Source organism: Xiphophorus couchianus, chromosome 10, assembly GCF_001444195.1.
Source record: "Xiphophorus couchianus chromosome 10, X_couchianus-1.0, whole genome shotgun sequence".
Lineage (NCBI taxonomy): Eukaryota > Metazoa > Chordata > Actinopteri > Cyprinodontiformes > Poeciliidae > Xiphophorus > Xiphophorus couchianus.
This window is the reverse complement of record NC_040237.1, coordinates 739,185-762,840: the sequence shown is the minus strand read 5'-3', so window position 1 is coordinate 762,840 and position 23,656 is coordinate 739,185. Positions and strand designations below refer to the sequence as shown.

The following is a 23,656-nucleotide window of genomic DNA, read 5'->3' as shown; positions in this document are numbered from 1 at the left end:
ACATGCCATATTTATTAAACAGAAATAAATGTTTAAAACTTTGAGTAACGAATCCATATCCCATCTATTGAATTTGAATTACTGAAATAAATTCTTGTTTCAATGATATTCAAATTTATGGAGTTGCACCTGTACCTACTGTCTGATGCTCATGGCCATCTTATTAAAATTCATTCAGAGTACAATTGTCAAGCAGCAACAGAAGACAAAATTATGTTTATGAAGGCTTATTCATTTTAACAAGATGAATTAAGGTTTTATGGTAAGCATCGTAATAGCAGAGTCCTTTAACAAAAGAGGAGCGGAGAGTTGCAATGAGCTTTTTAGTTCAGTCTCATAATGTTAATGTTACTCTGTTTGTTGCTTCGTCCTAGGGGAGAAGTGACTCATAGAACTTGTCATTCCTGACTTTGCCTAGCATGGAAGATAAGATGGTGGTCAAAACAAAGGCTGTGATCCTCCAGGTGAGCATGAGCAGTTAAGCAGCGCAGACAGGTTTCCACAGTTATTCCCAAGGTAAGGATTTGGATTAGCTGAGAGTAAGTTACTCAAACTTTCCAGAACAACAAGACTAACTCTTTGGTCTTCAGGGTACTGCTAGGATGAATAAAATAAAAGTAATGAACTGACACTGAGGAAAGAGGAAAGTAGGGCACAGAAACTGTGCACCTGTTAAAGAACATTCTTTAACATGCTAGAAATGGTAGGGGACCACTGAGATCCTGAAAGTGCGCACCTTTTTCTACAAAAATCTCAAAGGTTAAAAGGGGGATGTTATGTAAAATCAACTTTTTTGAGTTTTATATAATGTTAATCATTCTTCAAAAACATACTTAGAGTGTTGCTTTGAAACTTTCATGTATGTTTCAGAAACCAGAAATGCTTTCCACACAATTCATCGCCCCATAAAACGCTCCTTCCCCACACAGTTCCTCCAGACTAGTGGCAGCAGCAATTAACAAACATCTGGTAGAACTGCACATGTGCTAATCATATGAACTACCTCTCAGTACAGTGCTCCTAAGAACAGTTGTAAACTGCATTATGGAGAAATGGCCGTACTGAAGGCAAAGTGTCAAGAAAGAGAAGAAGCTTCTTAAAGAGACAGAGGCCAATTTCAAGGCATCAAATACAAAGTCAAAATTTTTTTTTGATAAATACAGCATTTTCATAACTCCTTGTAAGATAACTTGATTGTACTATAAAATGGCACTATGTGCTAAGAAAATATTAACATTTTGATGTTAAAATTTGCTAATTTACTTACTGTCAACCTGCCAGGGAAAACATACATCCCTCCATTGTCTGTGCCCACTTATTGTTGCAGGGTTGTAGTGGGCTGTAATAGATGCTGATAATAATTGTCGATGCATTTGATTAAACAAAATAATTGACTTATTTTGCAACTGACTGGGCCGGCTTGATTTCTGTTGCATGAAGAGATTGCATTAGTTTCTCCGGGCTGTGATGAGATTTCCAGGTTTTTGTTTGATCAAAAAACACACATCCACACACTAAAATTTGGTTTAAGAAAAGGGTAATGATTTTTCGTGATGGAGTGAGTGAAGTTTGTCACTCCATAAGAATTTTTCATCTCGGAACATTACACTAAGATTGCATCATTGCCTGTATTTCCTGTTTAAGAGAGTCTCTTGTGTGTCTTTGCATGTGTGTGCGTGTGTGTGTGTGTAAGAAAAAAAAATAGGAGAAAGATTTCACTGGTCTGCACATGTGTGCCTGCAGAATGGCAATGAAAGTTTTGAGATTTTGTCCTCAACTCGATGATGCCTGGAAGATGTCAAAAGCCATGATGTTATGATGATGACATACTGTTTTCAGAAAATAAAATAAAACTGAAAAATTTAATCTCTTTGAAGCCAGACATGACCATATTCTCTTGATCCAAGGAGCATCCACAGGGACTATGGTTGACATCTCATAACTTATAAACAAGACCTCTGAAAAGTTTTCTTTTACATTCTGCTGGCCTCTGCTGTAGGAAACAGCGGAATCTTTTACTAAAGAAAAAATTATTCAAGTATCAGATTAAAACCTTTTCAATCAGCAGGATTAACAGACAGCTTTGAAGTTATGACTTTGCTCCTGGTATGACCAGACATACAGTACAGACCAAAAGTTTGGACACACCTTCTAATTCAATGGGTTTTCTTTATTTTCATGACTATTTATAAGGTAAGAAATCCACTTATTAACCTGACAGGGCAGGTTGACCTATGAAGTGAAAACCATTTCAGGTGACGACCTCTTGAAGCTCATCAAGAAAATGCAGAGTGTGTGCAAAGCAGTAATCACAGCAAAAGGTTGCTACTTTGAAGAAACTAGAATATAAGGGGTATTTTCAGTTGTTTTACACTTTTTTGTTTAGTGCATATTTCCACATGTTATTCATAGTTTTGATGCCTTCAGTGTGAATCTACAATGTCAATAGTCATGAAAATAAAGGAAACTCATTGAATTAAAAGGTGTGTCCAAACTTTTGGTCTGTACTGTATATTGAGCTGCTGTTTGGCTAATAGTTTAAAATTCAGTATTATGAAAATGATCTGAGTCATCCCTTTCTCACTTTAATTTTGCAATGACTGATGAGAACAAAAGTCAAAAAACACCAAAGGTTCACAGAAAAACTCAAAAGCTACTTATTAAAATCACTTAACAAAAAGATTACAATAAAGTACACAAATGACTATTAAAAATGTTAAAGTTCAACTGCTTATTAAATAGCTGTAGTAAATCGGCAAAAAAGATGCATTCATGTATCCTGACGTCCTGAAGACGACTAACTGATTTTCAAACTGAGAATCAGAAAGACGGAGAAATGTTCAAGTGACTTGAACATACTGTAGTTGCTGGTTTAAAATGGACTGGTCAACGGTTTTCAAAAACTGGGATTGGTTGACAAAAAATGGTCCAAAAAAGAAATCCATGATGACTAGATCTCAAATTAATTGCAGTGGAAAGGGAGCTGAGCTGAGCCGACACATCTGTAGCAACTGGCAATAATGTCAATATCAATCAAAATCTGAGAAGAATGTTTATAACACCAAACTGAAGCTATGCTGCAAATAATTTGGGCAGTTTTAAGCGTAAAACGGCAACCGATGTATTTGTTAGAAGGTTGCTGATTTTTATATATTTCTCCAGTTTAATATGATTTATTAAATGTAGCTTTATAAAACTAATTCTTTTGAATTAGGGCTTTTGATAAAGTTGTAATCATTTTTATAGTGACTTTTCAAAACTGCTAAAGCTCATAATCATTTATTCATGTTTAAGATATTTTTTTGAGAATAATCACCTGCAAGCAAAATGTTTGATTTTGGTTCCCAAAATCAAACTTTTTGAAAAGCTGGCTCTCCATGTAGCATTTTCACATTGACTTTGTTTCGTTCTGAGTTACTGCTCCATGTAGTAGTTTCACAACAAGCTAAATGCCTTACTTCATACACTAGCTGTCTACAGCTCTTTAATGTGTTGCAATGAAATTAATTCCAACAACCCAACAGTTGTTGGAAAGTGTTTACTCAGGATCTGTTGCAGCGACCAGCTGGATGACATTATTTTCCATCGACCCACCTTGTATATGATACACATATACTGAAAAGGAGAAAAATTTTAACATTAAAATGAATCCAGCATCCTCATTCACTTTTTCTGCTTGCAGGTTCTGTTAATACCTTGGTAAGCAACTCAAGTTCTACTTATGTATCCCAGTACATGCAGACTGTATCTCTTTACTGCTTCCTGGGTGAATGTTTGTAGCACTCTCAACGGGTCGAACAGAGGAAATTCAGGGTTATTGAGGCAGAATCTCATTTCCCTCAATCCAGCCACATGACAGAACAGATGTAGTTGAGAGATTTATGGCGTTGAGCTTGCGCTGCTTCATTAGGAAGAGCTGAACGTCTGATGATAGACTGGCCTCTGTTGTATCTTTTACTGTCCGTGCAGCTGTTTGGTGCTCCGGTCGGGTCGGGTAAAATCTGAACGGCTGCCATCTGACTTCTCAGGGTGGGTTACAGGCAAAGAGGACCAGACCAGAAAGGTCCAACCAGCATCTTTTGTATCTCTGCCAGGAAGCTGCAAGGGCCATTAAGCATGATATCACAGCCAGACAGCTTCCAAGTTGTTTATTATCACCACCCAGGCTCTGCATGACAGATGCAATAGTGAGCACTCGCACTATAGCGGGATCGCTCCAGCACCGCATGTTGCATGAAAGCTATACTACAATATCCATTCCTTATCAATCTCTTGAAACCTGCTGGGAGCCCTGGGCAAGAATCCACCCTTTGTAACTCACTGGAGCTCCTTAATCTCACCGCACTGTCTACAAGACTTCCTCTTAACGTGTGTCCAAACGCTCCCTGCTGCTGGAACAGTTGCTCCCTAAACCAAAACATTCAGAATCACTGCATGGTGAGCGGAACAATACTTTCGTACAGAAATGTGATTGAATCAACCATGTCTTCCTTTTTTTCTTTTTTTTTTTTTAAGATAAACTGTTTATCTAAAACTTAAGTTTGGCCTCTGTACGTTTTATTTACTTAATTAGGCATAATTTTGTGTTCTAAAAAAAATGTTTGCACCCTTATAAATTACGTCTGTTTTTTGTCATAGTTAAAGGTTTCAAATATCAGATGATAACCTAAAAGGCAGTTCTCACTAAGTGATTTCATTAAGAGGGGAAAAAGTATCTAATCTAATCTGGGACCTTGTGAAAAAGTAATTACACCTTTAAAATACCAACTGGTTGTGCAACCCTTGGTAACGGCCTCTATAAAGCATTTAAAACAACTGATGTGTTTTTTAAGTCCTTTGTATCTTTTACATTTTCTACATCGTGGAGGAATTTTGACCTGGTCTTTGCAGATATTTCTTTCTTTTTTTTAATTCAGACACTGGAGATTTTTTATCTACTCATAAATCTACAATTTAGGCACATCAGTGCTGTGGTTTTTAACTCTTGAGATCTTATGAATCCTTTTGGCCATTTCTTGATTCTGCAGGTCTGGTAACAGTCAGGACTTTATTTAGTCTGTCAAATTGAACCAAAAACTGTCAATCACCTTTAAGTCATAACCTAACAAATAAGGTGACATTTTTTCCACAAAGGGCCAAGTTGATTTGGAAAGATTCTTAACCCATCCATCCATCCATCCATCTTCTTCCGCTTATCCGAGGTCGGGTCGCGGGGATAGCAGCTTCAGAAGGGAGGCCCAGACTTCCCTCTCCCCAGCCACTTCTTCCAGCTCCTCCGGGGGAATCCCGAGGCGTTCCCAGGCCAGCCGAGAGACATAGTCCCTCCAGCGTGTCCTGGGTCTTCCCCGGGGCCTCCTCCCGGTGGGACGTGCCCGGAACACCTCACCAGGGAGGCGTCCAGGAGGCATCCTAACCAGATGCCCAAGCCACCTCAACTGGCTCCTCTCGATGTGAAGGAGCAGCGGCTCTACTCTGAGTCCCTCCCGGATGACTGAGCTTCTCACCCTATCTCTAAGGGAGAGCCCAGCCACCCTACGGAGAAAACCCATTTCGGCCGCTTGTATCCGCGATCTCGTTCTTTCGGTCATGACCCAAAGCTCATGACCATAGATGAGGGTGGGAACGTAGATCGACCGGTAAATCGAGAGCTTCGCTTTTTGGCTCAGCTCTCTCTTCACCACGACGGACCGGTACAGCGCCCGCTTGACAGCAGACGCTGCGCCAATCCGCCTGTCGATCTCCCGCTCCCTTCTTCCCCCATTCGTGAACAAGATCCCGAGATACTTAAACTCCTCCACTTGGGGCAGGACACCCCCCCTGACCCGGAGAAGGCACTCTACCCTTTTCCGGCTCAAGACCATGGCCTCGGATTTGGAGGCACTGATCCCCATCCCGGCCGCTTCACACTCGGCTGCGAACCGATCCAGCGAGAGCTGCAGATCACGATCTGATGAAGCCAAAAGGACCACATCGTCTGCGAAAAGCAGAGATGAGATCCTGAGGCCACCAAATCGGATCCCCTCAACACCTTGGCTGCGCCTAGAAATTCTGTCCATGAAAGTGATGAACAGAATCGGTGACAAAGGGCAGCCCTGGCGGAGTCCAACTCTCACCGGAAACGAGCCCGACTTACTGCCGGCAATGCGGACCAGACTCTGACACCGGTCATACAGGGACCTGACAGCCCGTATCAAAGGGCCCGGTACCCCATACTCCCGGAGAACCCCCCACAGGGCTCCCCGAGGGACACGGTCGAACGCCTTCTCCAAGTCCACAAAACACATGTAGACTGGTTGGGCGAACTCCCATGCACCCTCCAGGACCCTGCTGAGGGTGTAGAGCTGGTCCAGTGTTCCACGACCAGGACGAAAACCACACTGCTCTTCCTGAATCCGAGGTTCGACTATCCGACGGACCCTCCTCTCCAGGACCCCTGAATAGACCTTGCCAGGGAGGCTTAAGAGTGTGACCCCTCTATAATTCTTAACCTTGATTTAAAAAAAAAAAAAAAATATTTAAAAATCACTAATTTTTAAAGTGAAAATCAGCATGTTATGTTGTTTTCACTGATTATCTTAGTTTTTTGCTAGACCAAAGTGTGACAAAAAATATATGTATTAAAGGTGAACGCACTGTTAATTTATTTTTAATATAAATTATGGTTTCCTTAAACCACACTGAAAATTTTACTTGGATCTGTATTATTATTCATTTAAAATATTGTTTTGCAGTGGCCACCAACAAAACACACATCAGAAAAACACAACATCCCTAATCCACAGGCAGGTTGTGTGGCTTTTGTTCAGACTATTTGACTTTTCTCAGAGTTTGACAACAGAAACACGGTCTACTGAATCTCTGTAAAAGAAGCAAAACATTTGCTTGAGAGAAACAGTTTTTTCCTCTATGCAGTTGTAAGAACGTGTTTCAGGCTTACTCAGTAACGGCTGAGCAAAGTAATTGAGGCTAGTGTGCATTTGACATTACTTTTTACCTGCTTTGTTCCTTTTCAAGGTTGTGAGGACTGGAGCTTATCCCAGCTGTCACTGTAATTATTTTCTCACAAAGACTCGCATCCTTCTCAGCTGTCAGGCTGCCGCATTCACTGACGACTCAGTGGTGAAATCAGTTGCAATGTCTACATAGTCAAATCGGCACCTGTAATTGGAGTGCTCTCATACATTAATCATGTTGTAATGGCCAAAGCTCGTCCTTCTATCTGCTTGCAGTGCTGCACAGAGTTTACTGGAAAACTGCAAAGGATTTCTTGACGGGGGGGAAAAAATAGTTTTAGGAATCTTGTAAGACATGAAAAACATTTAAAACAGTGGCACACCCAGCAAGATCCCTTATATTAATTGTTAAAGAAACTTGTATATTATGACTCATTTAGATAAACTGACTATATAAAAATGCATATAACATTTTCTTCCTTATAGCTTGACATGAATAAGAGACCCAGAGAACGAAATACAAAAATTCCATGTGAAACGCAAACCCTATCCTAAATTTACACCAATTTTACTGTCGAAACTTAAAAACAAATTGCAATTTACCAAAATACATTAGAGGTTCGGGACTTTTTCTGTATTTTATTTTTTAAGATCATGCTTTACTCACGGACGGCATCTCAGTGGCACTACAGTCACAGCTGATACAAGCTACAGCTGCATCAATCATTCAGTATACATACTGTATTTGTGCACCAGGTTATTTATCTCCTCTCTCTGCTCGCCTCACACCGCTGTTGATTAATTTTGATGTAATTTCTTGCTCCAGATGGATCATCAAAGAGCACTTTTTCACTGGAAGGAGCTGTAATCTTCAGGATAGCTGGATTTAAACCCCTGTATTTTACTCTGACAAAACTCTCCTCGGGTTTTTTATTAAAAGTCACTCCCTTTTTGCTGATGGTAGCAGAGTAATCCGTGCAGATATAAAAGCTCCAGCCATTGCATTACGCTCATATGGCTTTACACAACCTATTCAATTGTAAACTTAATGGAACTTGATAATTATCTGCTTTGGGAGACTCAGCCGTAGAAACAGGTTTTTATCTGGCAGGTTTTAGTTCTGTGGTGACTTATGCCAATCTCAAGAAATGTTTAATAAAAACTGTTACCTCTCCATAGTAACCACAGAAGCCCTATGACTTTACACTTCTATATTATGGAAAAGTGCCATTTTTTATAAGTAAAGCCAACATTTCTTTGACTCTTGAGGCCATCTTTGAAATCCACTCACCTTTCACAGCCTGCAGTGACATCATTTGATTATCTTTAGTGTTCCTAGCCTCGATCTTTGGGGGACGTTTCACATGTGTTCCTGCTCCAACGCACCTTATTCAAAAATAATAAATTAAACATTAAAAATGTATCCTTGGTTCTGCAGAAGCCTTTTAATCCACTGTCAATCTGAATGAGTGTTAAAAGCCTGAGACACCTTTAAAGCACGCAGGGCAGTGGCTTTCAACTTTTAGCTTTAGCAACTCTGAGGTTAAACACCTGATTGGTTCTGTTTTTCCTCATGTCTTTATTAACCAATGCACAGTTTTTTGGAAGAAGAAATGTTTGACATGCATCACTCTTTATTTTATCGCCTTATTTATGTTTTCTAAGATTATAATCAAACACTGGTCAATGGGAATGTGTGGTTTAAAACTCAGATTATAAAACCTGTTTATCTTTCAAGTTAATTAACATGTTTCTTCATATTAAGGAAGAAGTTTAAAACTGTTTCTTATTGACATTGCAAAAAAAAAGATTATTCCTAATCAGTGTGACAAATTTAAGCAATTGCATTTTCTCTGCCTACAATCAGACAAGTCTTTGTAGTTAGTCATAATTAGATGCAGATTAATCCCAAATTGCTTTAGCTTTGTTTGAGTCAGAAAAATATTGCAGCTGCTGCAGCCCAGAATCAGGAGAACAAGAGAGAATGGTGCTAGTTTGAATCCCAACTTCCACAAATCCCATGTGACATCTGTGGCCAGAAATAAACCATAGATTTAATTTCAGAGGGGACTCCATTTCAAGAATAAGAGATTTTTTGTCAGTGCCTCAGTTTCTGTAAATACTTAATATTCTCTGGTAATTAGACTTGAACTTTTTATTAACTAAAGCTGATGTCTAACTCCTAATGGGGCAGTTTTACCCATTAAGAATGGCTCCTCAAATCTTAAACTAAGATTAAATAGATATCAACTTCACAGTTGAAGTGATTTTAGCCGTTCTTTTTTTCTGAGTAGCATCAGGCAGTTATTTCTGAAAGTAGATTCCTTCATTTTCCATAAATATGTAATTGGCTCAAGTGGACTTAGATTAATCAAAAAATAGCTTTACTTTCTTGTTGCAAATGTTTGTTTTTTATCATTCCATCACCTAAAAATATAATTATCATCTTTCCACGTTACAATAAAACAGACAGAGTGATTTATGTGTGACATATATTTTTTAAAGCTTGCTTTGTTTATTTCAAAGGTAAAGTTGGTCTTGTTGCTATGAAAATGTTTCACTACAGGGCATTGCTGTTTAGATGGTAAAGGGTGCTTCCGCTTGTGCTAAGGTTAACTGATGTTGTTTTCAAACAGTAACTATATTACTGAAATAGTTCCCAATTTCTGCTGCTTTCTGGACTTTAGGTATAAAATATGCAAGAAATACAAACAATAGGTAGTGTAAAGTAGGTCTGTCACAACAAGCAATAAATCAATTAATCACTTGATAAATTTAAACAAGCTATTTCAATTTGTATGATTATACAGTATTATATGACTGTATGATTTACAGTTTTTCTCTTTCTACCAAAAACTATATGACGAACGTTTTCACTCCGATGCTTTGGTCTCAACTAACCCTTTTTTTTAAAGGACAGTATCGTTTACAGAGATTTTCAAATTAATTTTATTTGTTCTTTTCTTTATTTTGAATATTTAAAATGTCTTCCAGTTCCAGTTGTTAAATATTCATTAGAATTTAAAATTGATTGATCTTTGAGAACTTGTTCTTGTCATTACCATTATTTTACTTGAAAATGATCTTAAAACCACAATATTATTGGTCATTGTGATATGGAGCAGAGATTTGCTCATAATTCCAATGATTTACTCTTACGAGAAAACACCAAAATAAACACATAAGCCCTCATGTGGCGCAGAATCTCATCTTTTTTGCTACTCTCTATTTGTTTCCAATCCTTTCTGTTCCAGAGGTTTGAATGGCAGCTCATATAATAGGAAAGAAAACCCTACCTCTCACTTTCCTCATGCAAGCCCTTCAACAGCTGAGAAATTGAACAACTGCTACTTCTGACAGGAACTCAATTAAATCCTGAGGCCACTATAAAGAAGAATGGAGCTATGTGTTTGTATGTATGTTTGTGATATAAAGAGGAGAGGGTCCTACTTCCTTGTCTCTTTCTATATGCATAGTCGGAGACAACAAGGAACAATTTGAGGATTAAAAAGAAACACAGACTATGTGAAACCCAACAAGAAGCCAGCACGAATAAGATGAGAGAAAGAAACAGTAAACTGGAGACAAGACGTTAAGAGAAGCTGCCCCTGTGGCACTGGGTGATAAGGACATTATGTAGATTGAAACGCTTCATGCAGGATGAAATCAGCATAAAATAGTCCAGCAAATTTCTTTTTAAACTCGTGTTGTATCTTGCCGTGAAATTATATAGAGATTCCACATTTAGAGGTATCTGAATGACGACCTGCATTGCGATGTGAAGATACAGAGGAGCAGTTCAGATTTGTCCACATCGTGAATTAAAACAAAGGTCAACAGTAGAAAGTGGGAATATATGATAGGAATATATGATAGGAATATATGACAGGCAGACAGATGATCAGGGTTGTTCTTGTATGGACCTCTTTTCACTAACATTTTGAATATTTAACAAAAAGTAATAGATCTCCAGAGGCATACAAGGTATTTCCTCAATACTTTCAGCATGTAACAAGGTAAAAAAAATCTTATAAAACAGATAGTGGTATTTTATGACAAAAGGCATTATTCAAATACTTTAAAATCCTCCCGTTCTTAGCAGAACAGTTTTGCACTGTAATGTTTTATATGTGTTATTGCTGTCTATAAATACTGTCAAAAACTGTGAATAGACCCTAAAATATCTGTGCATAACAACATGAGATGGACGATGTGCTGATACACTAAAACCCGCCCGTTCAGAGTAGCTTTTGAACCCTAATAAATGGAACATCGACCAACATATATGATGTGTATTGATGATTTTGATGATGGCACTCGACAAAATGCAATGTGTGTGATTGGTTTCTCAATTGGTGACTGTATGTTCTTATGACTTTTTATTTTTGTTTTTATAATGTAAAGCCCTTTGAACTGCCTTGTTGCTAAAATGTGGTGTAGAAATAAACTTGATTGATTAATGTATTAGCATCCGTGCTCCAATCAGCACATTATGAATGAAAATGAACCCTTTTAATCACCTTCGAATTCACTTAAAAGAACTTATGAGTAATAGGTGCGTCACAAAGACTAAGGTTAATAACCAGAATACCTGAGACAGCAGCACAAACCAGCTAAAATATATCTCAACTGTTTAACACCATTTTGTTAGATTTGAGGATTGATTGGGGGTTGTTTCTCTTCACATCTTCAGGTGTTTCTCTTCCTGCACTGTTTGCTTCTGATCTGCTATTTCCACTCTTCACAGTCTGAGAGATTGCCAATATGGACTAAATTTAAATACTTATTCATCTCTAGAAAAACTGTTGATACTTTAAAACGAACATCCTTCTAAGTTAAAGATTATGCCCGTCTTGCGATTTTTGCATCCAGGGACTCTCACTGAGGAATATCAGTGAAGCTTTCCAATTCAGAGAGAATGAATTTGACGTTAGATGATATTTGTCCAACAAATTGCCAGCTTTGTCCTTTGTTTGCTTTCTTAGACAAACTGTTGAGGATCTGAAAAGAAGCCAATCCTGGCAAAATGTCTGCTGAACTATCAATACTTGTTTTTCTGTCTTGGTCCTAAAGTTTTGACAGAAAATGCCAAATACAAATGTGGCTCAAAGGCCTTGTATATAAACGTGTTTTTATATTCCCTATATTGATGTATTTAAAATCATATTTTGGCAAAAGTTTAGACATGACAAAATGAAAACCTGTCACATCTATAAAGTGTTGAGTTTGATGTATTCCCATTTCATACAGTCCATATGGTTTGGTATTAAGGTGGTTCAGGCATCTCATAGTTCAAAGTGGAAGATGATGGATGGATGGATGGATATTGGCATGAAAGGTGTCAAGAGTTCAAAATGTCATGTGTGCCCTAAAGTAGTCAATTAATTTAACAATTGAATTGAACAGAAAACAGGTCAGACTGTTTTTGCATAACATTTATGTAAATTTTGCTGCGGAGCAGATGTGCGATATACAGTATGTGGCATCTCTAACATGCAATATTCATGCCACTGAGGTTTTTGATGCCCATAAAGCTTCCTAGCAGTCTTGCTTTGCTGGAGATCATGGAAGCTACAGTGTCAGATAAGTAGGAAGGTGATGATGAATTTCTTCTTATTGTGGCATACAGCATTGAAATACGAGGGAGACCAGCAAAAGTGTGATGGTGTGTAAGAAGGCTGGTAAAGTACAGGAGCATGTTAAACATTTGCACCATAAAGGATGACATGACTCATATTTTTCATATAACTAATTATGGTTTTTGCCACTAATTTTTCTGTCCCACTGCAGTCTGAATTCCATACAATAAGAAACATTAGGTGTAGAGATTTTAATCAAATACAACAATGGCAAAGATTAAAGTTAGGTTCCTAAAAACGATGGATCAAAAAGAAACCATTCACATTCAATAGCAGTTTTAATAGTATACCCCATATATTTATATATTTAGTTTCAATTCCAGACAGCAGATTTTGCCTGACATTTAGGTAAAAGCATGGACAAAAATGAACATAAAAGTAAAATTCTACATTGTGTGTAGTAGCTCATTCCAATATATATAAAAAAGTACAGTATATACAAAGGCTTATGACAGAAACTCATTACCTTGAGAAGGAGAATGTCTTGAGAATAAAATGAATTATAAATGAAGCATAAAGAAAGCGAAAGAAGCCACAAGGCCCTCAAGTCCAAAGGAAAAAATGGACAGTAATGACACAGGGAAGAAGAGAACATTTGCAATGATTTAGAGTCTCTGCTCCGTGTGAAGCTCAGCTATTTCTGAGACCTGAATCTCATAATCCCCTCCCTGCAAACAAAGCATTTACTAATTCATTTCCTGAGAGCATCTCAGCAGCCTTAAAGCCACAAATGGAGCAATAAATAGCCTAATAACATGCAGAGGGCTCTTTTCACAGCTGGGTTGGCCCTGTAGCACCTAACGGTCCAAACTGACACTGCTCTCTAAGAAAATGTAAATTGTGGCAAAAAATATTTCTAAATGGTTTTTATATAAAGAGGACAACAGGATTTTAGAAAATAAATTGTGTAATAGCATTTATTCTACATTAGACATATCAATATACAGGCATAATTTCTGATCAGTGGAGTTTAGTTTTGCATAATCAAAATGTATTTAGAAATATTTTTGCATGTATTCTGCCAAATGGTAATCACTAAATAAGAGAAGCATGAGGATTTTATAAAATTTTCAGAAAATTCGGCCAGCTTCAATGAATTGATTACACTTTAATCAATGAAATATCGGTAATAAAAAAACACATTTAACACTATTAAACGCTAAAATTATGTGTGTAAACTTTTGAGTACAAACGTTTACACACATCTGGTCAGTATGAGGCATAACTGTCTTTTAAAATGTATGACTTTGGTCAAAACGTCTGGGTTTCATTCCAAGGGTTCATTATATTATCAATCAACCTAATATTTACTCCTTTATCACTTACTCACAATCAAATCTAACAAGTATGGGCTTGTTAGATTGGTTCAGGCTTGGTTCTGACAGAGCAAAGCTCCTTGCCCGTTCAGAAGGAAACTAGGTTTCTAAAAGTTTATCTGGGTGAACTAGAACTTAGTTTTAAAAAAAAAAAAAAAAGACAATAGATTTTGAAGATTTGGGAATAGGAATACTATAATTGATTGTTTTGGTTAGACTCTTAGCATTTTGAAGGGCCTTTGAGAGCTGTTACATTTATGTGAAGATTCACATCTAAAGTGTTTGTGTTCTCTATAACCTTTTTAGATTCACGGGGATATTACATAATGTCCAATGATTTCTCAAAAAAGCAAATATCCATAACATTTCTCTCTCTTTGCTCTCTGTGCCCTTCTCCGAAGGTTCCTTGAGTTCTGGCTCTGGCAGCAGGTCTTTGAGTCCATGATGCTCAATGGAAGCTGTGTGTACTGTATGTTGTGAGGCACCAATATAAAAGAAAGACCTTCCTGGTTGTTATGTAAACACACACAAAAAACCATACAAAACTAGAGATGAGACGGGGGGGGGATCTCTTTTTAGTGGAAAAGAAAATGTTCAGGAAACTAGTTATCATTTGATGGTCATCATCTAAAAGAAGCAGAAAAAAGGCTCGCAGGCCACTGAGGCAGCTGTGCTTTCAGATAATCCAGCAGTGAAAACACAGATGGGGCCACCAGCCAATTTTGGAAATAAATATAACTTTTTTTTCCTATACAGAAAAACTCAATCGAGAGGCTTAAAATTATAAAATGTGTGTAAATCATGAGTTTTCTGTTTCTAATAAATCAGTTAAAGGAAGACTTGTGATTTGAACCATGCTCTTTCAACATTCCTTTTTAAAAACTACAAATTATCAAGCAACATTGGCACTGAGTTTATAATGACAGCTCACCAATGATTTGTTTAATTCCTCTCTCCAATACCGGGCCTGTGTCACTTCAGAGCTGCCAAATATTAAAGACCTAAAACTACAAAGCTTTGCACCTGAACGCCTCACGCTGTGAACACGTTTTTTTAAGACCCCAGGCCTGGAGTGATGAGATTCACATTATGGTGTTTCAAAGTCTCACAAAAAGACACTTCACACAACTGTGATTAAATACACACACAAGAACACCCCGACAGCAAAATGGTCATACTGCGCAAAAAAGAAAATACGTGGATGAACGTGCGGCTGCTGTTAATTATTAAATAAATGGAGTGATTTAAATATAGTCATGATTGGTGCTGAAGTCGTTTTATGTTTGGGGTTTTATATATATATATATATATATATATATATATACACTGCTCAAAAAAATAAAGGGAACACTTAAACAGGTGTTTAACACTTAAAGTGTTCCCTTTATTTTTTTGAGCAGTATATATATATGCATATGCAATAAGAGAGAGGATGGAAGTGATATTATGGTCGTGTCTCTCTCATTATCTGTATGGAAAGATCTGACTGAACATTCATCTGACCGACTGGGCTGCAGTCGGTTTATTTTTACAAGTCTTTCACGGGAACTGAAAAGCTTTCTGCTTGTTCAGAAAGCAGCTATGTATTGGTCTATTAATCTTTCTCTCGCTCACTCACAAAAAAGTGCTAGTCACGCTAAATGATTTTAATCTTTTATGAGTCTCTAGCACTAATACAAACTGCACACCAATACTCATTTAATAATTAAAGCCTTGAATTGATTTTTGCATTACAATGCTTGTGTTGAGGGACATTAGTCTGTGCTGCTGATGATAATAACATAGCTGATTCCTTCCAATAAAAGCAACTTCACTTCGGCAGCATATAGAAATGGAGGGAGAGACGAGGATGGAGGGGGGGATTGTAGCAGGAAGCAATATGATAGAAAAGATCAACATTCAGAGCCTTTAGATGGTGTTTTTATTCAAATAAAAATCTATTTTAAAAAGAGATACTGGGTTTAATGGAATAATAGTTATTACAATTTTATGCAAGTCTAGCTTGACACCTACATCTCGTTTGATTAACCTTAGGTTTTAAAGATTTTGTAAATTGTTTCTTCCACTACAGCAGTTTTGATATTTTCAGAAATAGCAGTTTGTATGGATTTTCTTGGGCTTTGTGATGTGCAGACCATCAGTCAACTTGTGTCCTTTTTGACATGAACACAATTTCCTCGTGCCACCAACACCGTTTGTGATGGGAGGCATGGCATGATCAGAGTCATGTGCAGCTATGATCAGTTTTTTCTGCGATTTTTTTTTTTCCCCTGCAAGTTATCGTATTTCTCTTAACCATTTTACATACTTTAAAGCAAAACATCAAAAGGCAGCGCTTGGCATCACAGCAAAAATCAGAAATCAAACCCTAATTGCTGATTAGATGACTGGAGAGAATTGGATGCACTGGATCTTATTTAGGCACATTGAAATAAACAGAACTCAAATATAATTTCCCACCAAATTTTTTTACAGATTTTTTTTTTTTTAAACAAAATTTTAAATTACCCATCTTTTTGTTCCTCTTCAGAATTACATATTTTCTTTCTTGGTCTGTCACCTAAAAGTAAGACTGAAGTTACAGATTTTTTTATTTATTAAGTTTTTTCAGTTAACCTCTCCAGTGAGGCCTTCCCACTGAGTTATCAGAAACGTCTCAGTCCAGATGTTACCTGTAATATTCATCACATGAAAAACATTAGCATGGGAGGCACTGCTAGGGTTTTATATGTACACCACAACGCTGCTGGAAACCTAAAAAGATGGAAATCTGGAGAAGGAAAGAGTCGATCCCCAGTGAACCGATGATCCAACACATGTGGTATCTCTGAAGTTGACAGCCGGGTCCTACAGGGAGGCTGCTACCCTAAAAAGGCTACATTAAAGGGATTCCCAAGGAAACGGCACATCATTTATCATTCCTGCCTTTATTTATGAAGGGATGTTCGAATGTATTTGATGTCTTGGAATTGAAAAATATATATTTTACTAAAAGAAAACAGACCAACTGAGCTACAGGAAGAAATTTTCAGATTTTAAAAGAAAGAAATGATGAGGTAGTCTGCAAAGTAGTAGATTTCTTCAGTGGATTTTTTTTTTTTGCAACATGCTGAAGTGTTTTTAATCTGCAGGGTTGTTGTTTACCAGAGATGCAAAGAGCAGAAACATTCAGTGGACTGATTTGCTGAAAATTACAGCACTCTTTACAGCAGGGGTCTCTGAATCCCATTCTCAAGAGCTTCTGTTCCACAACACACTGGCTCTGTTCAGTCCGCCTCAATCGAACTCTAGTTCGTTCGCCTACAAAGTCCGCTTGATTTGGGGAAGTTTGAATCGAGCTCTGTTGCTGTAACTGATTTCTTGAAGCTCCCATTTCCTGTGGGACAAAAGACATGATTGTCCACTTTCTGCCTTGCTGTTTAGCTTGTAGACCAAATGCAACGTGAAGTCTGGAGAACCAGACTCACCTTCTGTTTCTCCCTTGTTGACAGAAAGAGTGTTTGAAAGTAGAGCACAAAATATAACATCTGAAAAGTTAATCCAAAACTTTGAAATGTCAACCAGTTGTGTGCATAAATACACATGGAGGTTTCAGAAGTTCTGTGATATAGTATTATTGATTAATTGTTTGCTTACAGATGGTGGAAAGATTTTCCTGTTGGAAAACTTAACAAATCTTAGAAGGAAGGAATATGTTACTTTTCTCCACTTGAGCTTTTTGATTGACCTGCATTCAGGTTCTTGAAGATCTTAACACCAATCTGCCTACCACTGCCTACCTGTCAGGTAGGCCTGACAGGTCTCTGAACGGCTCCTGTTAAATCTGTCCACTGCTGGTGGTCATCTCTTTGTCTGGGTGTCTTTTGTGAAGATGGATGCTAATTATGCCACCTGTATTTGGTGGGGGAGCAAGAGCCACAAGAGCAAACAGTGAGAAGGGAGAAATGATTTTTTTTTTAAATCTCTGGTTATGATATGAAAGAGATAAAAAATAAAAAGTATTTCTGATTTCTCTTAACACTCTTTTCTTGTAGTAGTGTTTTAACTTATTTTATCTTTACATTCTTTCAATATTTCTAAGTTGTCTTAGAACCTTCAGTCTCTCTCTCTCCACTTTTATCCCTCCTCTACTCTTCAATCTCTGTCCTGATTATTCTACACTTAAGGTATTTTCTGTGAACCTTTTCAAACTCTCTGCCTGATCATTTTGAATGCACACTCATAAGCAATATGTTGAAGTATTGCACGCAGCCACTACACACATACACGCATCCACGGTGTGTATGCTCAGAGCTAGACACTGATGCAGCCGTCCAGTCATTTGTAAAAAATTGCCCAGTGGAATTTCCTTTGTTGCCTCTGCAGGTTTGATCACAAATCAATAAAGCATCCCCACAGCTGCCATTTTAAGTTGTGTGTGGGGTCTGTGTGTGTAATTGTTATCTGGCTAGATTTTTGTTATACAGTACTTCAGTAGGTCTTATTTATTCCTCATCCTTTTGATTTTGTTCCCGTTAAGCTTTCCTGAAAGGATGTTTGTAATACTTACATTTTTTGTGTAATTCTGTAGTTTAGAAATTCTTGTCATATTTATACCATTACTGAAAAATTGTGTCGCTTTGCTGCTGTTTATCTACTTTATAATTCAACATACATTTAATCCAGTGTCATAAATGTTGTATAGTATATTCTGTGGAACCTTTTGTACCTTAAATTGGCATTGTCACATAAAACTGACCTTTTTTTTAGCTTTAATATAATCATGTTATAATGTTAATTACTCATTAAAATATACCTGAAGTGTTTCCTGGATTCTTTCATGCTTTGTTTGAGAAACCCTTTAATCTCCCATGGCAACCATTCAGCTTTGCAAAATTCCTAAGTTGCAGAGTAAAATTTACAACTTACGTTAATATAGTTACCTGGTCGTGCTATAAAATGGCACTTTGTGCCTGGAAAACAGGTAACACTGCCCCTTTAAGATAAGATCCAATGTTAGAGGATCTGTGTTAAAGGTCCAGAGGGACACAGTTTAATGTATAATCTGACTGATTCAACACAAAATCAAAGTGCCTTTTAACTATTTCAACATAAATACGTGTCCTTTAAACTTTTAGATACTGAAGCACTCTCCAAATTAGGTGTTTTGGAATTTCCTCTGATCAGCGGCACACACTGCTCCCGAAACCTCTGACTAAGTTCAGGCTGACACTGAGCTCCAAAATGCCTATAAACGCCTTAATTTCCCCAGAGAGTTTGATATTTTCCTACAATGGTGCACTTACTGAAGCTTACAAGAAAACCAGAATAACTATGGCGCCGAAGTGCACTTTTTGTGTGCACAGTGTTTAACAAAAAGAAGGCATGGGAGCTGACGGGATCCATGTCGAGAACAGATTCGTTAGTTCCAAAGGCTGCGGTGGAGGATGTCTCTGCCGTCTTTCAGTGCAGCTTTTGGAAAAACTCTTAATGGATGGTGGTTCTGTCAGCACCTCTTCCCCTTGTCTGAAACTTGATTGCACTCTCAGGCAGCCGCAACACCAGCTACACTTCTGAACTCAGTAGACTCTTGGCTCCATTTGATGTTGGCAGGATGTCCTGAGCTCAGCCCGCTACTTGATCATCAGCACTAAAAATGATTGATGATGCCTATAACCCATGGGATTAAGCCTCTTTGACCCATCTCAGACTGTTATATTTGGGAAAATGGCCTTGTCTTTTACTGCACTTAAAAAAATAAAATCTGACAGGCACTTATCTTTATGTGCTGCAGATGACTGATATTGGGTAACTTCTGCAAAAGTTACCGTAAGTCTACAGGAATGTGAGGATATAAATCTTGCTCATTATCTTGTCCTATTTGTGACAGTATTCATATTATATATAAATATATAATATATTAATAGATAGAGCAGTCTCTATGCTCACTCAGGGGTCACCTAAAGTTGCTAGCCCGAACATCTACATTGCCCTAAATTGAAGTAAATGAAATACCATGGACTAAAAAATGTGAAATCATGGCAGTTTCAAGTTTTTCTTACTATTTACGAGTCATCTATACAAAGTGCAGCAAAAAACTGAAGATGAGAGACACAAAGCTTTTCACAAAGTATTCCTGGCCCAGTGCTTCTGGGTTTTTTCTGTCTCTCTTCTTTTCCGTTAACCCACAGTTGCTCATGGCAGATGGCCACTAATACAATTTCTTTCTGTTCAAAGACAATTGTTTCTTTCCATTGTCACCATATTCTTGCTGTAAAGTTTAATGGCATTTGAACAGCTCCCTCTTTAATTTCATTGATAATTTCATTTATGGACAAATGCAAAGAACCACCACAGCTCAGAGCTCAGTAAGTGTTAGAATCCTTGGACATTTGGGTCTGGGTTTTGGTTTTTATTCCTTATTGTTGCTTAACATGTTTTGCCATATTCAATTCAGTATCCTTTATTCATTATTGTTTCAATGGTCTCACTGTTTGTTTTTCAGTTTCTGTATTTACCCTCTAAGTCTGAGACTCTGATCTGAGACGAGGTCCTGCCCCAATTGGAGGAATTAAAGTATCTTGGGGTCGTGTTCATGGAGGAGGGAACGACGGGGCGGGAGATCAATAGACAGATTGGAACCCATCTGTAGCGACTAGGAGAGAGCTGAGCCGAAAGGAAAATGATGAATGGATTTACTTTTGTGTTTTGATCCTTATACGGTTAGATTTAGCTCCCTTAGATCAGTGGTCTTACTTTCTGCGGAGTCTCTGTTCAGTCCCTAGTTTTAATTATTCATTTTAAATCACTACCTGTTGGCCTCTACTACCGGCTGCACCCTGTTGATAATCAACCACCTCCTCCTCTTTATTTAAGCCTCTCAGTTTTCTGATGGATTCTCCGTCGAGTATTGTTGTCTCGCTGCATTATATATGTTCTTGCTTTTTCATTGAGAGAAATCTCGTTTTGCCAGCTGACCTCTACACTTGAGTATTCTTCAAGCCCCACTAGACATGAGAGAAACTCTTTGTATAACAGCATTCTTTTACCTATTTACCATTTATTTGAAAGATAGACAAGGTACACCCACTGAACAAATTGCTACATAGACCTGTATAATTTCTTGCTAACACAAATAGTGAATCAGCCAATCACATTTCAGAAGCTCATTGCATTTAAGCATCTAGATGTGATTAAGAGGACTTGCTGAAATCTAAACCTAACATCAGAATGGGGAAGGAAGAGCATTGGTATTGACGTAAGTGCCTTGTTAAATCTGCTGCGACGTGTGATGCTATTATGTCATTGTGGACCAAAATCTCAGAGGACGGTTCAAACACCTTGTTAAATCTTTGCCACAAAGAATAAAGGCAGTCCTGAAGTGAAAAAAAGGTCTTGGTACGAGTTAGGTGACTCTAATAAAGTGACTGGTGGGAGTTTATATATAAAGGTCAAGCAATGGGTGCTTGTTAAAGTGACTGCAGCAGTTCACACTTCTGCCATGTGATAAGTAATATGTGAGGGTTACTGTCTGACATACTGTATGTATTCTGCTGATGTACGTTTGGAGTGACACTGACAACTGCTGCACATCTGAATCGGTTTTACGGAAAGGTTTAAGAGGAAAAATTTTTAAAAATATTACATCTTTCACTGATCAGCGTTGTTTGAATTTGCTTAAAGTAACTGATCTGTGTTGATTGTCAGTTTAGCTTTAATCTTGTAAAGTTGATAAGTTAGTGAGCAGAGAAATTTGATGTTTTGTGTTGTTGGAAAATTGCTTCCTATCAGACCTTGAACTGTTTTTGTTGTCTTTCATTTAGCTGGAGTTGATTCATTTCTGTCTATGATGATAAGCTCAAGACCAACCCCCAAAAAACTAAAGAGGATCAGACAGGCACCGAAAATGCATGGATGAAGGAATGATACTGTAGCTGCATTATGAAACACTTTTACACTAATCATTCATTCATTCACATGTTCCACTCAATGAAATCACAGGTTAGTCAAGTTATGTTTATGTTTTATTGCCACGTAATTACATGTTTCACGGTGATAATTCACATGCAATGTAAATAAAATGATAAGAATCTCTAATTTGCTATGACTCCTTTGGGCGATGTTTTGACAAGTTTCTTTTCAGCAACATGTAATTTGTGCTTAGGTGTAAAAACTAACAGATACATACAAAGCACCTCGCCTGCAGAGGTGTTGCAGAATCTGCTGCCAGCAGGATCTGGCATAAATTAGCTCCCAGGTTCTTTTACTGCTTCCTCGGGGGGAAAAGCGCTGCATGAATCCTTTCCATAATGACAAGAAAATTAGGGTTGAAAATGCACCTTTTTTGCGTGTGAGTGTTAGCATGTAGCTCTGCAGGTGACATCTCAGAAGAAAGGGGAAAATAAAATGAAAGATGATAGAGAAGGAGCTTTTTCTGGTGGAGAGAACAGCAACTGCAGACACACTTTGTGTGCATCGCTGCTTCATCCACAGCAATATGGACTTTCACACTCAAACCTCTTTTACCCCATAGTGGGAAAATCATTATTTTCATCTTCTATTCAATCGTCAAATTAGTTTTTTGACAGTTCACTTATGTTGCCACTTTTGTCCCTCATGTTCGCCCATCAGCTGCAAGACCCAGAGTCACCTCATCACCCTGTCGTTGACTTTTCTTATCCTTATGAATAAAATAGACCTCACTCAGGGAGCTCTTTTGTGACCTTGGCCCATCATCAGGGGCTCACATCAATCTGCACAATCAAATATGTTTTTCATTTTCTTCATTTCCTTTGTAGAATTTTACTTCAGCTCACAGAAGTAATGGGAAACGGAAATCAACCTGCTGAAAATTGAAAACTGTCCTCTCGGGACCAATGGATATCATATACTGTATGTCTGAACTGTGCTGGCTGCCATATCCTTCATAGATTTGTTGTGTTAGAAAATCAAGCTGAGTCCTAATCTGCTATCGTTCACTTACCTGAAAACAAACCTCTTACAATGATGCCAATCTTCTATATTTTAAATAATATCCCACAAATCTTTGGAGTTTTATGTTCTGCAACAACACATTCAATATTTGCTTACTGTATATATGAAAGAAACATGTCTTTTTAAAATATTTATTCAAAAAGAATGGTTTGGAAAAGAAACTGATTGATTGTGAAACATTAGAACTAATCTCATAGCTTAAATATAATATTTTAGTTTGTGAGCAAAACGTTTGAAAATGTTCATTCACCTGTTGAACTTTGTGAATTTAGTCACATCACAACAAAGTTTATGGATTTCGCTAGAATGTTAAGGGATCAACTAATGCTGTTCATTTGAATGTACGTTTTACTTTGGTGTTTAAAAAATTACAAATAAAAACTGGATCCTCAGTTCCAGTTTGGTGTCTTTTGCAGCCTCTGGCAGCGTTTCTTCCCAGATTGCCTTTAGCTCCATCAGTCTCACCATCAACACTGGTATACATACCCTAATGAACCCACGAGTAAAACACTCTTCAATTTTGTTTTAAATGAGAGCAACTGCTGCATTCATTGTGTTGTTTTGCTCTCCCAGCCTTTTTTTTTTTTACTGCCCCCCCTTTGTATCCAGATTGTTGTTAGTTTACAGTATTATTACCTGACAGACAACACCCAGGGGTTGTAATTAACGTGGCTGCCTTCAGGTTTTTCAGTATTCAGAGGAGACGGATGCTGTGTTGTTTTGGGAGAAATTTTGTCATTTCTCTGCGAGGCAAATGCATTGCTGCTGGTTGTTC

General features: G+C 37.7%; 1 long non-coding RNA gene across 2 annotated transcripts in view; it reads left to right on the top strand.

The window, feature by feature from the left end:
• Positions 1-23,656, top strand: part of LOC114152264 (uncharacterized) — a 56,721-nt gene that overhangs the window by 18,226 nt on the left and 14,839 nt on the right. Inside the window, exon 3 of one of the 2 annotated variants that reach the window (XR_003597090.1) lies at positions 375-464. The exons of the other annotated variant lie outside the window; for it this stretch is intronic. This is a non-coding gene — a long non-coding RNA (uncharacterized LOC114152264). The remainder of the gene's footprint in view (positions 1-374; positions 465-23,656) is intronic. 2 annotated transcript variants of the gene reach the window in all.